This window comes from Octodon degus, unplaced genomic scaffold (assembly GCF_000260255.1).
Source record: "Octodon degus isolate 3935 unplaced genomic scaffold, OctDeg1.0 scaffold00062, whole genome shotgun sequence".
Taxonomy (NCBI): domain Eukaryota; kingdom Metazoa; phylum Chordata; class Mammalia; order Rodentia; family Octodontidae; genus Octodon; species Octodon degus.
This window is the reverse complement of record NW_004524638.1, coordinates 4,468,343-4,478,024: the sequence shown is the minus strand read 5'-3', so window position 1 is coordinate 4,478,024 and position 9,682 is coordinate 4,468,343. Positions and strand designations below refer to the sequence as shown.

Sequence of the window (9,682 nt, the reverse complement as noted above, 5' to 3'; positions counted from 1 at the left end):
GGCGGGCAGAGGGGCGCGGCGAGGAGCCGCGGGCAGGGGCGCGCCGCACCCGCCGGCCCCGCGACGGGATCTCCACGCCGAGAGGATGTCGGCAGCCCCGGCGACCTGCGAGACGGGGCTGGATCCGCCCGCCAGTAAGTTGCAATTTTGTCCTCTCCGGTCCTGGAAACTTGGAGCCTTGGCTTTGCGGGTAGGGATGCCAGGGGAGGAGCTGAAGGAAAGGGGCCCGAGGGTTCCCGAGCGTGCGTGGTAACCGTGCACTTTCCTTCTTGCCACCCTCGAGACTGGCAGCGAGTTGGGCGTTCGCGAGGGGGAGGGGAGAGGTGCCACGGCGCGGCCCGTGCCTGGAGATCTTTGGCGGTGTGTACACTTGATCTCGCTCTTATTACTGATCTCCGAAAATAGACCCCTCTCGGACAGCCACGCATTCGGGGCTGCAGATGCGGTTTGGAGGCCCCATTTGCGAAACTGCAGGTCTGCGAAGCGTGTGATGCGCGAGCCATCCTTTGCCCCCCCCCCCCAAGGTGATTTCCCAAAGCTCAATAGCTCTGTGTTTTGAAACTTTCTCTGGTTTTGCGTTGCATCTCTGCACTTGCTGGGTGCCCCGCACCCCCAGGCATGGCAATTCTTTTTGGAGGGTTTGTTGATGTAATTAGCTTTGCCTTCCCTTGGCTCCTGGCACTTATGTCGGTGCCAGGGTTTGTGGTCTGATAGAATACTTCCAGGAAGCACAGCCACGAGGCCGCATGTGCCATGTGTGTGGACACATGGTGAATTTCCCGGATGGCCTGCAGACGTGGGGTATTCTTTTCTTCTCTCCAACTCCTGACTGCAGGCCAGTCTAGAAAATTAGAGAAGAAAAATCACTTGGGAGGGTGTTCAGAACAAGAGAGCCAGATTTTTGTCTTTTCTAGGCTTGTGTTTTCCAGAGCGAGGCTGGCAGTGCCCATTGACCCACTCAGATTGGTGGCACTGAGTTCAGGTTGTGGGAAAAGTGGAAAAGCTGTGTGTCGGGAGTGTGTGGCTGGGGGCCAAGGTCGCCGGGACTGTATCTGCTGAACTGTGAGTTATAGGATGTTGCAGTCCTGTTTTGCATATGGGCAGAGACAAGTTGAGGCTTGTTCACTTGCCACCATCCCGTGGTCATAGCTAGTCTTTCTAAAGCTCTCCCCACAGATGGGGGTTGTATCGATCTCTGGAACCTGCAGTGGAGCTTCCTGGAAGATTTACTATAGCAGAGACCCCTTTAGGAGAGCAAAAGGACAGACAGAACCCCTTCCAAGGCCTGGTCTCCAGGGCTTTGAAATGAGCTACATCTTGGAGGTAAGAGTGTGCCTCATGGTTGGAGGCCTTGGCACCAGGGCTGGGCACACTCTGCTGCTGTGTCTGGGGGTGGAAAGGCTGGTGGCTCCCTTGTGGCTGGGATGCCGGCCTTATGGGCTGCCTGGAAGCACCTTGCTGTAGCGTTCCATGGGGTGGTTGTTTTGCCTGGTTAAGGGTGGTTGCCTCTTCTTGCTGCTTTACCTGCCTGACATGTAAGATTTTGCATGTGCTGGCTTCTTTTGAAAAGCGGACACCAGCTTTTTTTTTTTTTTTTTTTTCCTGGTCCATTTTCCTTTCTCCCTGGTACACTGCCCTTTTTTTTTTTTTTTTTTTCCTGGTCCATTTTCCTTTCTCCCTGGTACACTGCCCTCTTCTCTGCACTGTTCAGGCTCCAGCACCACAGAGCTGGAAGGAAGGACTGCTAGTTTGTTTCTCAGTTGTGAAGGATCAAGCTCCTTTGGTTTTCAAGACAGTCTAAAAATCCAGTGAATTTCCATGATCCACATTGAATTAATCCTTGGTTTGGGGAGATTTTTCTTTTCTTTTCTTTTCTTCCCTGCATGGCAGGCAAGCAGAGCAGCCAGGCTCTGGAGCCTGTAGGCATCTTGTCTGGGGCGCTTGGCCCGCCTGAGGTGGACACTGTATCGGCAGCCTGGCTGAGGGCCTGCTGGCCATAGGCGGCCTTCCTCTTCTGTGTGTGTGTGAGGCCCTGAGTTTGCTTTGCCGAGGGTGGGCTGAGATGGGCCTGAGGTGACCAGGACTTTGCCGAAGGATGACGGCCTGTGCTCTCGGGAGAGCCAGCCCGTGGCTGCTGTGGCCGGGATTCACTCAGCTGTTGATGTCAGTGGCTTTTCTGATGGTCTGGCTGCTTATTTACTTGCTTTTCCTAGTTGGTTGTAGACAGAACCTTCTTGGAGCCCGCTCTCCCTTTTCCCCCATGCCAGTTTCTGACCTCAGTGAGGGCCAGCCAGGACCCACTGCCCCAGCCCCCCATACACTCGTTGTCTCTAGGGGGACCTCGAGTTGGAGAAGACTAGCCTGTGATGGCCCCTGTCGACAGGCACAGTGACTCTTTTTTCTCCCTCCGTTTTATAGTGGTACTAGGGATTGAACCCAGGACCTTTTTGTACTGAACTCCATTGAAACCCTTTTTAAATTTGGTTTTGAGTCTTCTGAAGTTGCTCAGCTGTCCAGGCTGGACTCAAGCTTTCAGCCTTCCTGCTCAGCCTCCCGCAGACTGAGTCCTGGCCTTACAGGCCCATGCCACCAGGCGTGGCACACTTACTTCTTCCCTGGAAAATCTCAGAAATTCCGAGTTGCGTAGAGTACTAACAAATGAACCGCTGAGTGGGAGTCTTCTCGGCTTCTTCGCTTTTTCTGTCATTAAGTTGTATGAGGAACCAATAAAAGCAATGATCAGAATTAATAATAATAATAATAATAATAATAATAATAATAGAGCAGTGTGGCTAATAACTTTGAAACTATTTAGGGTGCCAGGCACATCCTTCTTTTTTTTTTTTTTTTTTTTGTGGAACTGGGAATTGAACTTGGTCCCTTGTGCTTGCCAGGGAAACTCTTATTCTACTGAGCCATCTCCCTGGCCCTACATCCTTCATATTGACTCCACCCGCACACCATGGCACTTAAAATAAAATGAGTGGTAAAACAGGAGGGTGTGCAGTGGCCCAGGCTTGGCTCTAAATGTGGCAGATATCCCATCTCATTTAATTTCTTAGCAAATCTCCCGTAAAATAGGACTATTATTATAATTATCTTTATTCAGCAGATGAAAAATAGAAGGTTAAAAATAGTACCCTGGTCACATAGGTCAGCAGTGACAGAGCTGATGGGACTTGGATCGAGCCCATTTGACTACTGGGGTGCCCCCTTGTCCACACAGCTTGGGAGCAACTAGAACTCTCAGCCTCCTGCGTTACAATGCCTTGCTCTGACCACCGGCTTTCCCACCATGGTAAAGCAGGCCGAGGTTGTACGAAGGGCTGGGAGGCCTTGGGTAAAGGCTCAGTGCAGGGATGTTCAGCTGTGGTGGGCCAGGGCCTGGGAGGGCCGCTCCACAGGTGGCATTCAGAGAGCTCATCTTAGCACAGCGGGCCCGCTCACTTGGCACCTTGTTGGGGCTGTGACCGAGCCCATTCTCGGACTGTTTCCAGGCTGTAATTGCTTTCAACTTCTAGAACAGATGGGAGACTGAGCCGCTCGGCTCGCTACCCTGCCCCCGCCTGTTCTGAGCACAGCCCTTATTGCTGCTGTCCTGGTATACCTGAGCCCTGAAGAGATGCTAAGCAGTGTCGCAGCCTCCCTGGGCTCTGTCCTTACCAATGGAAACAGTCGCTGGATGTGGTGTTGCGCTCCGGTAATCCCAGGCTCTCTGGAGGCTGAGGTGAAGAACTGATTGAGTCCAGGAGTTCAAGACCAACCTGGGCTATATAGTAACAGAAAAAACAGAAAACACCAAGATTGGGCCGTGAAACATGAGATTTCTGCCTACATGCTGTCAAAATGGCCTCACTCTATGTTTCTTTTCTGCGCTGGGGATCTAACCCAGCACTGTGCACGCCCCGGCCTCTGCTCTGTACTTCTGAGCCAGTCTCCAGCCTATAATTTCAGTTCATGTTGAGGTTGTAGAATTTTGCCTTGTCCTCCTCTTCTGGGAGACTGGAGGGGGCCCAGGGGTGCTGCTCTCTATGCCAGTAGTGTGAACTTCTCCGGGAGACGGAGGCTTAGAAGGCCCTAGTCTTTGTTGAACTGAGTAGCTCCCCAAAACGACTTCATCTTCAGGAATCAAGGAGGGGGCACTGCCTTGTGTCGTGCTTAGCAGCTTGGCCTGGTGGGAAGTGGGGGGCTTGTCTTCAGGTGAAGAGGGAAGCCAGAGAGCACAGAGGTGTCCGGGAACATTGCAGGGGGCCACTTCATCCTGGTCCCCTTGGCTGCGGAACAGGGATGATAAGGCCCCAACCTCCTAGGTTGCCTCAGAGAACAGAGATGCCAAGCAGGTGATTGGCAGAGGCCCTGGGATCACGGCAAGCACTCAGCACAGGTGAGCAAATATTAGTGCTGCCACAATTACTCAGTTGTATTGCTTCCTGGGCTGCATAAAGTAGTGGCTTCTGTGTGCATCTCAGTGTGCATGGGTGACAGTCTGGTCCACAGATCCCGAGACGGCTGTGATCTCCCTGCAGTTCTGTGCAAACGTCAGAAGGAAAGAAAGCCTGGCAGATGGGAGCCAGGAAGTGTGAAGCAAGCAGGCTGCTGCCGGGGTGGGATCAGGGACAGGAGCCCAGGGCAAGCACACTGCCGAAGCTCGGTGAGCTGACCTGGGGACTGTGGTTTCTCTTCCCAGGGAGGGTGGCCAGCACCTAGCACAGGCAGTGAGCTTCTGCCTGAGACACAGCAACTGTTGTCAGTATTTACTCCTCAGGACTCTGTCTTCTTGGTGTGTCACACTAATGCTGGCTGCTTGGTTGACTTGGCTACTTACCTAACTCTTGCTGTCTGCGGGACACTGTGGTAGCCCTAGAGATAGGGCAGGAGCAAAGAGATGAACCCCTGTCATCCTGTAGCGTCCACTCTAATCCAGGAGGAGCTCGGAGGGTGGGTAGGTGGAGGCAGAGGGAGCCAGGGCTGGGCCAGCACCAGTGGGGGAGGGGCGGGCACCTCTGTGTTCTGATGTCAGGAGCTCGGCATGGGCCTGTGAACAGTTGGGACCGCAGCAGTGGCTGTCGCTGGATTCATCATTATTGTTTATTTTGGTGGCTGTCTGGTAAAATGACAGCCTCTTTTCCTCCTGTGTTGCCCTTCCTAAATTTTATTTCTCTTCACGGTGCTTGTCTTCTTGATAGATTGATAGACTCTATGTCTATCTGTCTCTTCCTACTAAATGGTAAGCTCTTCATGGCTGAGAGTGACTGGCATTCGTTCATTCATGCATTCATTCATTCATTCATTCATTCAGGGGCTCTCAGTGTGAGTTTATCATGTCTGTATTCTGTGCCACGTATCCCAGATGCTGCAGATGTAGGAAGGAACAAGGAAGGACTGAGCTCCATGCTCACGACACTTAGGAGACTGCTGCGTCACTCAGATGACAAGTGTCAGACCTGCTAAATCAGGGAGGTTGGGGGCGGGGAGATGGCTCAGTGGAATAAGTGCTTCCCTGGCAAGTGCAAGGGCCTGAGTTCAATTCCCAGTTCTGTCAAGAAAAAAAAAAATCTGGGAGGTTGGTGTTGGACGGAGGGCAGGGTGTCCTCCCGGGACAGGCTTGTGGGGCTGGAATGGGGAGGGCGGTTGTCTGCTCAGGGCAGGCTGCTCTGGGAAGGTGCCACAGGAGCAGTCCTGGAGGGTGAGCAGGGGCTGCGTGGGCTGCGTGGGCTGCGAGACAAAGGAGGGAGCCAAGCTGGGAGTAGGATGGCGCCACTGCAGCAGCGGACACCGTGTGGCACGCTGCGTGCCTTCTGCCCTTTACCAGTGCAGGCGACCCGCCCAAGGGCGGCGAGCAGAAAGTCACACGGTCTGACTCAGCTTTCACGGCTGGCTGTCTGGCTGCCTCAGGGATGGGCCTGAATCAGGTGGGACGTCAGGGCACCGGGGGCCAGGGCCGAGGGGCACGGCGTGACCGTGGTGCTGGGCCCGGGGCCTGCCGGCCGCCGTGCCTGCTTCCCGGGCCGCGCTGCATACTCTGGGAGGGCGCCGCCACCAGCCAGCTGTAGGTGGCTGGTGGACACTGGACATGAACGTGAGGAATGCATCCAGCTTCATGTAAAACAAAACAAAACAATGTAAAATAGCGCATTAAAGGCCCAATTCCCTTTTGATGTGGAGTTCTGCTGTGAAGTCCAGGCTGGCTTCCATCTCCTGAGCCTCTGATCTTGTTTCCTGTGTGCTGGGATTGTAGGCACTGGCTACCATGCCTGGTTTGTCATTAATCCATTTTAAAATTTAGATTATCTCTGTTCAGATGATAATGTTTTGGATATATTGGGTCAAGTGCAATTTTTTAAGCTGCAGTACTGAGGATTGACCTTTTCATTAAACTACATCCCCAGCCCTTCTTAACGGTTTTTATTTGGAGACACTGTCTTGCTGCACTTTCTTCTTCTTTTTTTTTTTTTTGTTTCCAGTACTGGGAATCGAACTTAGGACCTTGTTGTTACTAGGCAGGCCCTTGTGCCATTGAGCTATCTTCCCAGCCCTCTCACTGTGTTACTAAGTTGCCAGGCCGGGTTTGAAGGTGCAACCTCCCTGCTCAGCCTCCCAGAGTACTGGGATTGCAAGTGTGTGCCACAGTGTATTTTAATTTTTTTTTTTTTTTTTTTTTGGCAGAACCAGGGATTGAACTCAGGCCCTTGCGCTTGCCAGGGAAGTGCTTATCCACTGAGCCATCTCCCTGGCCTACAGTGCATTTTATTATTTATTTATTTATTTATTTATTTATTTATTTATTTGGTGGAACCAGGGATTGAACTCAGGCCTTTGCGCTTGCTAGGCAAGCGCTTATTCTACTGAGCCATCTCCCAGCCCCAGTGTATTTTAAATGAGATTTTCACCTACTTCTTTTGACTGTGCTCTTTGCTGATGCCAGGAAGCCAGGGCCTGCTCCTGGCTCAGAGGCTCTTGCCTTTGGTCGGCACTGCTTCGGAACTGTGCCTCAAGCCCGTGAGGCTGCCAGTGAATCTTGGGAGTGACAGCCAGGCATCGGGAAGTCTGCAGGGAATAAGAAACTGTGGCCCTCAGGAAGCCCCTGGAGGACGGGTGCAAGGCGGCGGGCGGGCAGAAGGGGCTGGAGGGTGCGCTGTGCCTCAGAGGCCAGGCTGACATGCCCGAGGTGTGCCGAAGGGGCACTCTTCAGGACTCTAACACAGAGCCACTTCCCAGCTTTCTGAGTAGAACAAGAGCACTACAGGGGCACAGATTTGGGGAGAAGGGGCCTCACTTGGGGGCCCCCTCATCCCCCGGGGGCAGAACTGTGATGAGGGGGATTTAAATTTTCTCTTCTCAAGTGAAAGAAATATGAATTTATCCTTAAAAGTCTGGAGGACTGATCTATTGAAAATATCACTCTTGGGGCTCGGGGTGTAGCTTAGGGGTAGAGTGTGTGCTTAGTGTGGAAGGCCCTGGGCTGGATCGCTGGTGCTGCGGGGAAAAATTCTTGGGTTGAATGCAGTCAGTTTAACTTTTTAAAAGAGTTAGGGCCGGGGAGATGGCTCAGTGGAACAAGCGTTTCTCTGGCAAGCGCAAGGGCCTGAGTTCAATCCCTGGTTCCACAAAAAAAAAAAAAAAAAAAAAAAAAGTTGTGGCTTTGAAAAAGTAGTTGTAAGCGACATGTGTGTGTTGGTATCCTGATTTTTTGTTACTTTTATCGACTGTATTAGTACTTGTTTGTTGTGCATCACAATTTCCAGTGCTGTAGGGAACTAGTGCACAAACAGCACGTTCAGCCCCTTTCCTAGCCTCTGTGTTTTTCCAGCATCTGATTCATTTATTTATCTTATAAGACTTACACAATTAGTTATCAGATATACTGATTAAAAGCTAGATGCATAGGCCAAACGCCATATAAAACCTGTGAGACAATTAGTACTAAGTCATGGTAAACTTTTATTTTATTTATTTATTTATTTTTTGGTGGAACTGGGGATTGAACTCAGGCCCTCGTGCTTACCAGGAAAGTGCTTATTCTACTGAGCCATCTCCCCGGGCCCTACTTTTAGATATATTATCTGCACCTGTTTACAATAATTTTTTCTCTCTCTTTTTTCCTATTACGTGTCTTTTATTTTTTACTTTATTACATAAAGTCTCCCTTTGTTTGTTTGTTTGTTTGTTTCTTTCTTTCTTTCTTTCTTGGCAGAACTGGGCATTGAACTCAGACCCTTGTGCTTCCCAGGCAAGCACTTATTCTACTGAGCTATCTCCCCAGCCCCAGTATATAAAGTATTTCATCGAAGAGAAATCATGCAGTATTTAAAGTTGTAGGTCTGAGTTGCTTTAGGTGACACTGTGGTTTCAAGGTGTACCCGTTTTCCTACGGAGCACTCCAGCTTATCCGTCTTTATGGCAGAGTAGAACTCCATTGTGTCCAGATTCCACATTTTCTTTATTCATTCATCTGTTTTGTTTCATTTTGAGACAGGGACTTCCTATACGGTGCAGGCTGACCTTGAGCTCACTTTGTAGTCCACACTGGTCATGAACTTGCAACATTCCTTCTGCCCTGCCCCCTGAGTGCTGGGATTAGGTGTGCACCACTATCCCGGGCGTATCTGTTCACCTGTTCATGGACATACAGGCTGCTTGCATGATTTAGTTATTGTACATTGTGCTGCAGTAAACGTGGGTGTGCATGTGTTGTGATAATATGATGTGTTTCATTCCTTCGGGAAGATATCAAGAAGGGGAATGCCTGGGTTGAATGGAATTGCTATTTTTACTTTTTTGAGGAATCTCCATATTGATTTTGGGCCGAGGAGATAGCTCAGTAGAATAAGTGCTTGCCTGGAAAGCACAAGGGCCTGAGTTCAATCCCTGGTTCCAAACAACAACAACAACAACAACAACAACAACAACAACAACAACAACAACAAAAACCCCAAAACCCCAACATACTGATTTCCCTAGTGGCTGGACCAGTTTACACTCCCACCACCAGCTTTTTCCCCGACAGCATTTGTGATCGCCGATTTCCTGATGTAGCCCTTCCTCCTGGAGTGACATGGGATCGCAGTGTTGTTTACATGTACATTCCTCCAATGACCAACAATGTTGAGCACTTTTTGTGTACACATTGACTGTATTTCTTCATCTAAGAAGTATCTTTAAACATCACACTCACTTTTGATTGGATCCTAAAATTTGAGGGGGCATCTTTTTTTAAGTTCTTTATATATTCTAGATATGAGCCCTTCGAGGAATAGCTGGAAGTTTGTTTGTTTGTTTGTTTTCCCCACTTTGTAAGTGAGTGTTTCACCCTGTTGCCGGTTCCCTTTGCTGTTCATGGTACTTTTTTTTGTGGTACTGAATTGAGCCAAGGACGTTTGCACTGAACTACATCCCTGGCCCTTTTTTATTTTTAATTTTGAGGCAAGCTCTTGCCAAGCTGCCACATTGCCCAGGTTGAGCCTGGACGTGTGGTCTTCCTGTCTCAGCCTCCCTGAGTTCTGTGGTTACAGGCGTGTGCCAGTACCTGTGTATCACCAACGTTCTGTTCACGTGCGTCTGTTCACTCACCTATTCTTTAGACTTGGACCCTTCAGTGATGAGCCTTGGGCTGGCCGTCCCCTGTGACTTGGTGTGACTTGGGTGCTGACGAACTGAGCTGTTCATGTAGGTTGAGCTTTTT

At 50.5% G+C, this 9,682-nt stretch overlaps 1 long non-coding RNA gene across 1 annotated transcript in view; it reads left to right on the top strand.

Annotated features, from left to right (window-relative positions):
- The first annotated feature begins 22 nt into the window (after nt 1–22).
- LOC111817566 overlaps nt 23–9,682 on the top strand; it is a 231,052-nt gene continuing 221,392 nt past the window's right edge. The window contains exon 1 of the long non-coding RNA XR_002821731.1: nt 23–134. This is a non-coding gene — a long non-coding RNA (uncharacterized LOC111817566). The remainder of the gene's footprint in view (nt 135–9,682) is intronic.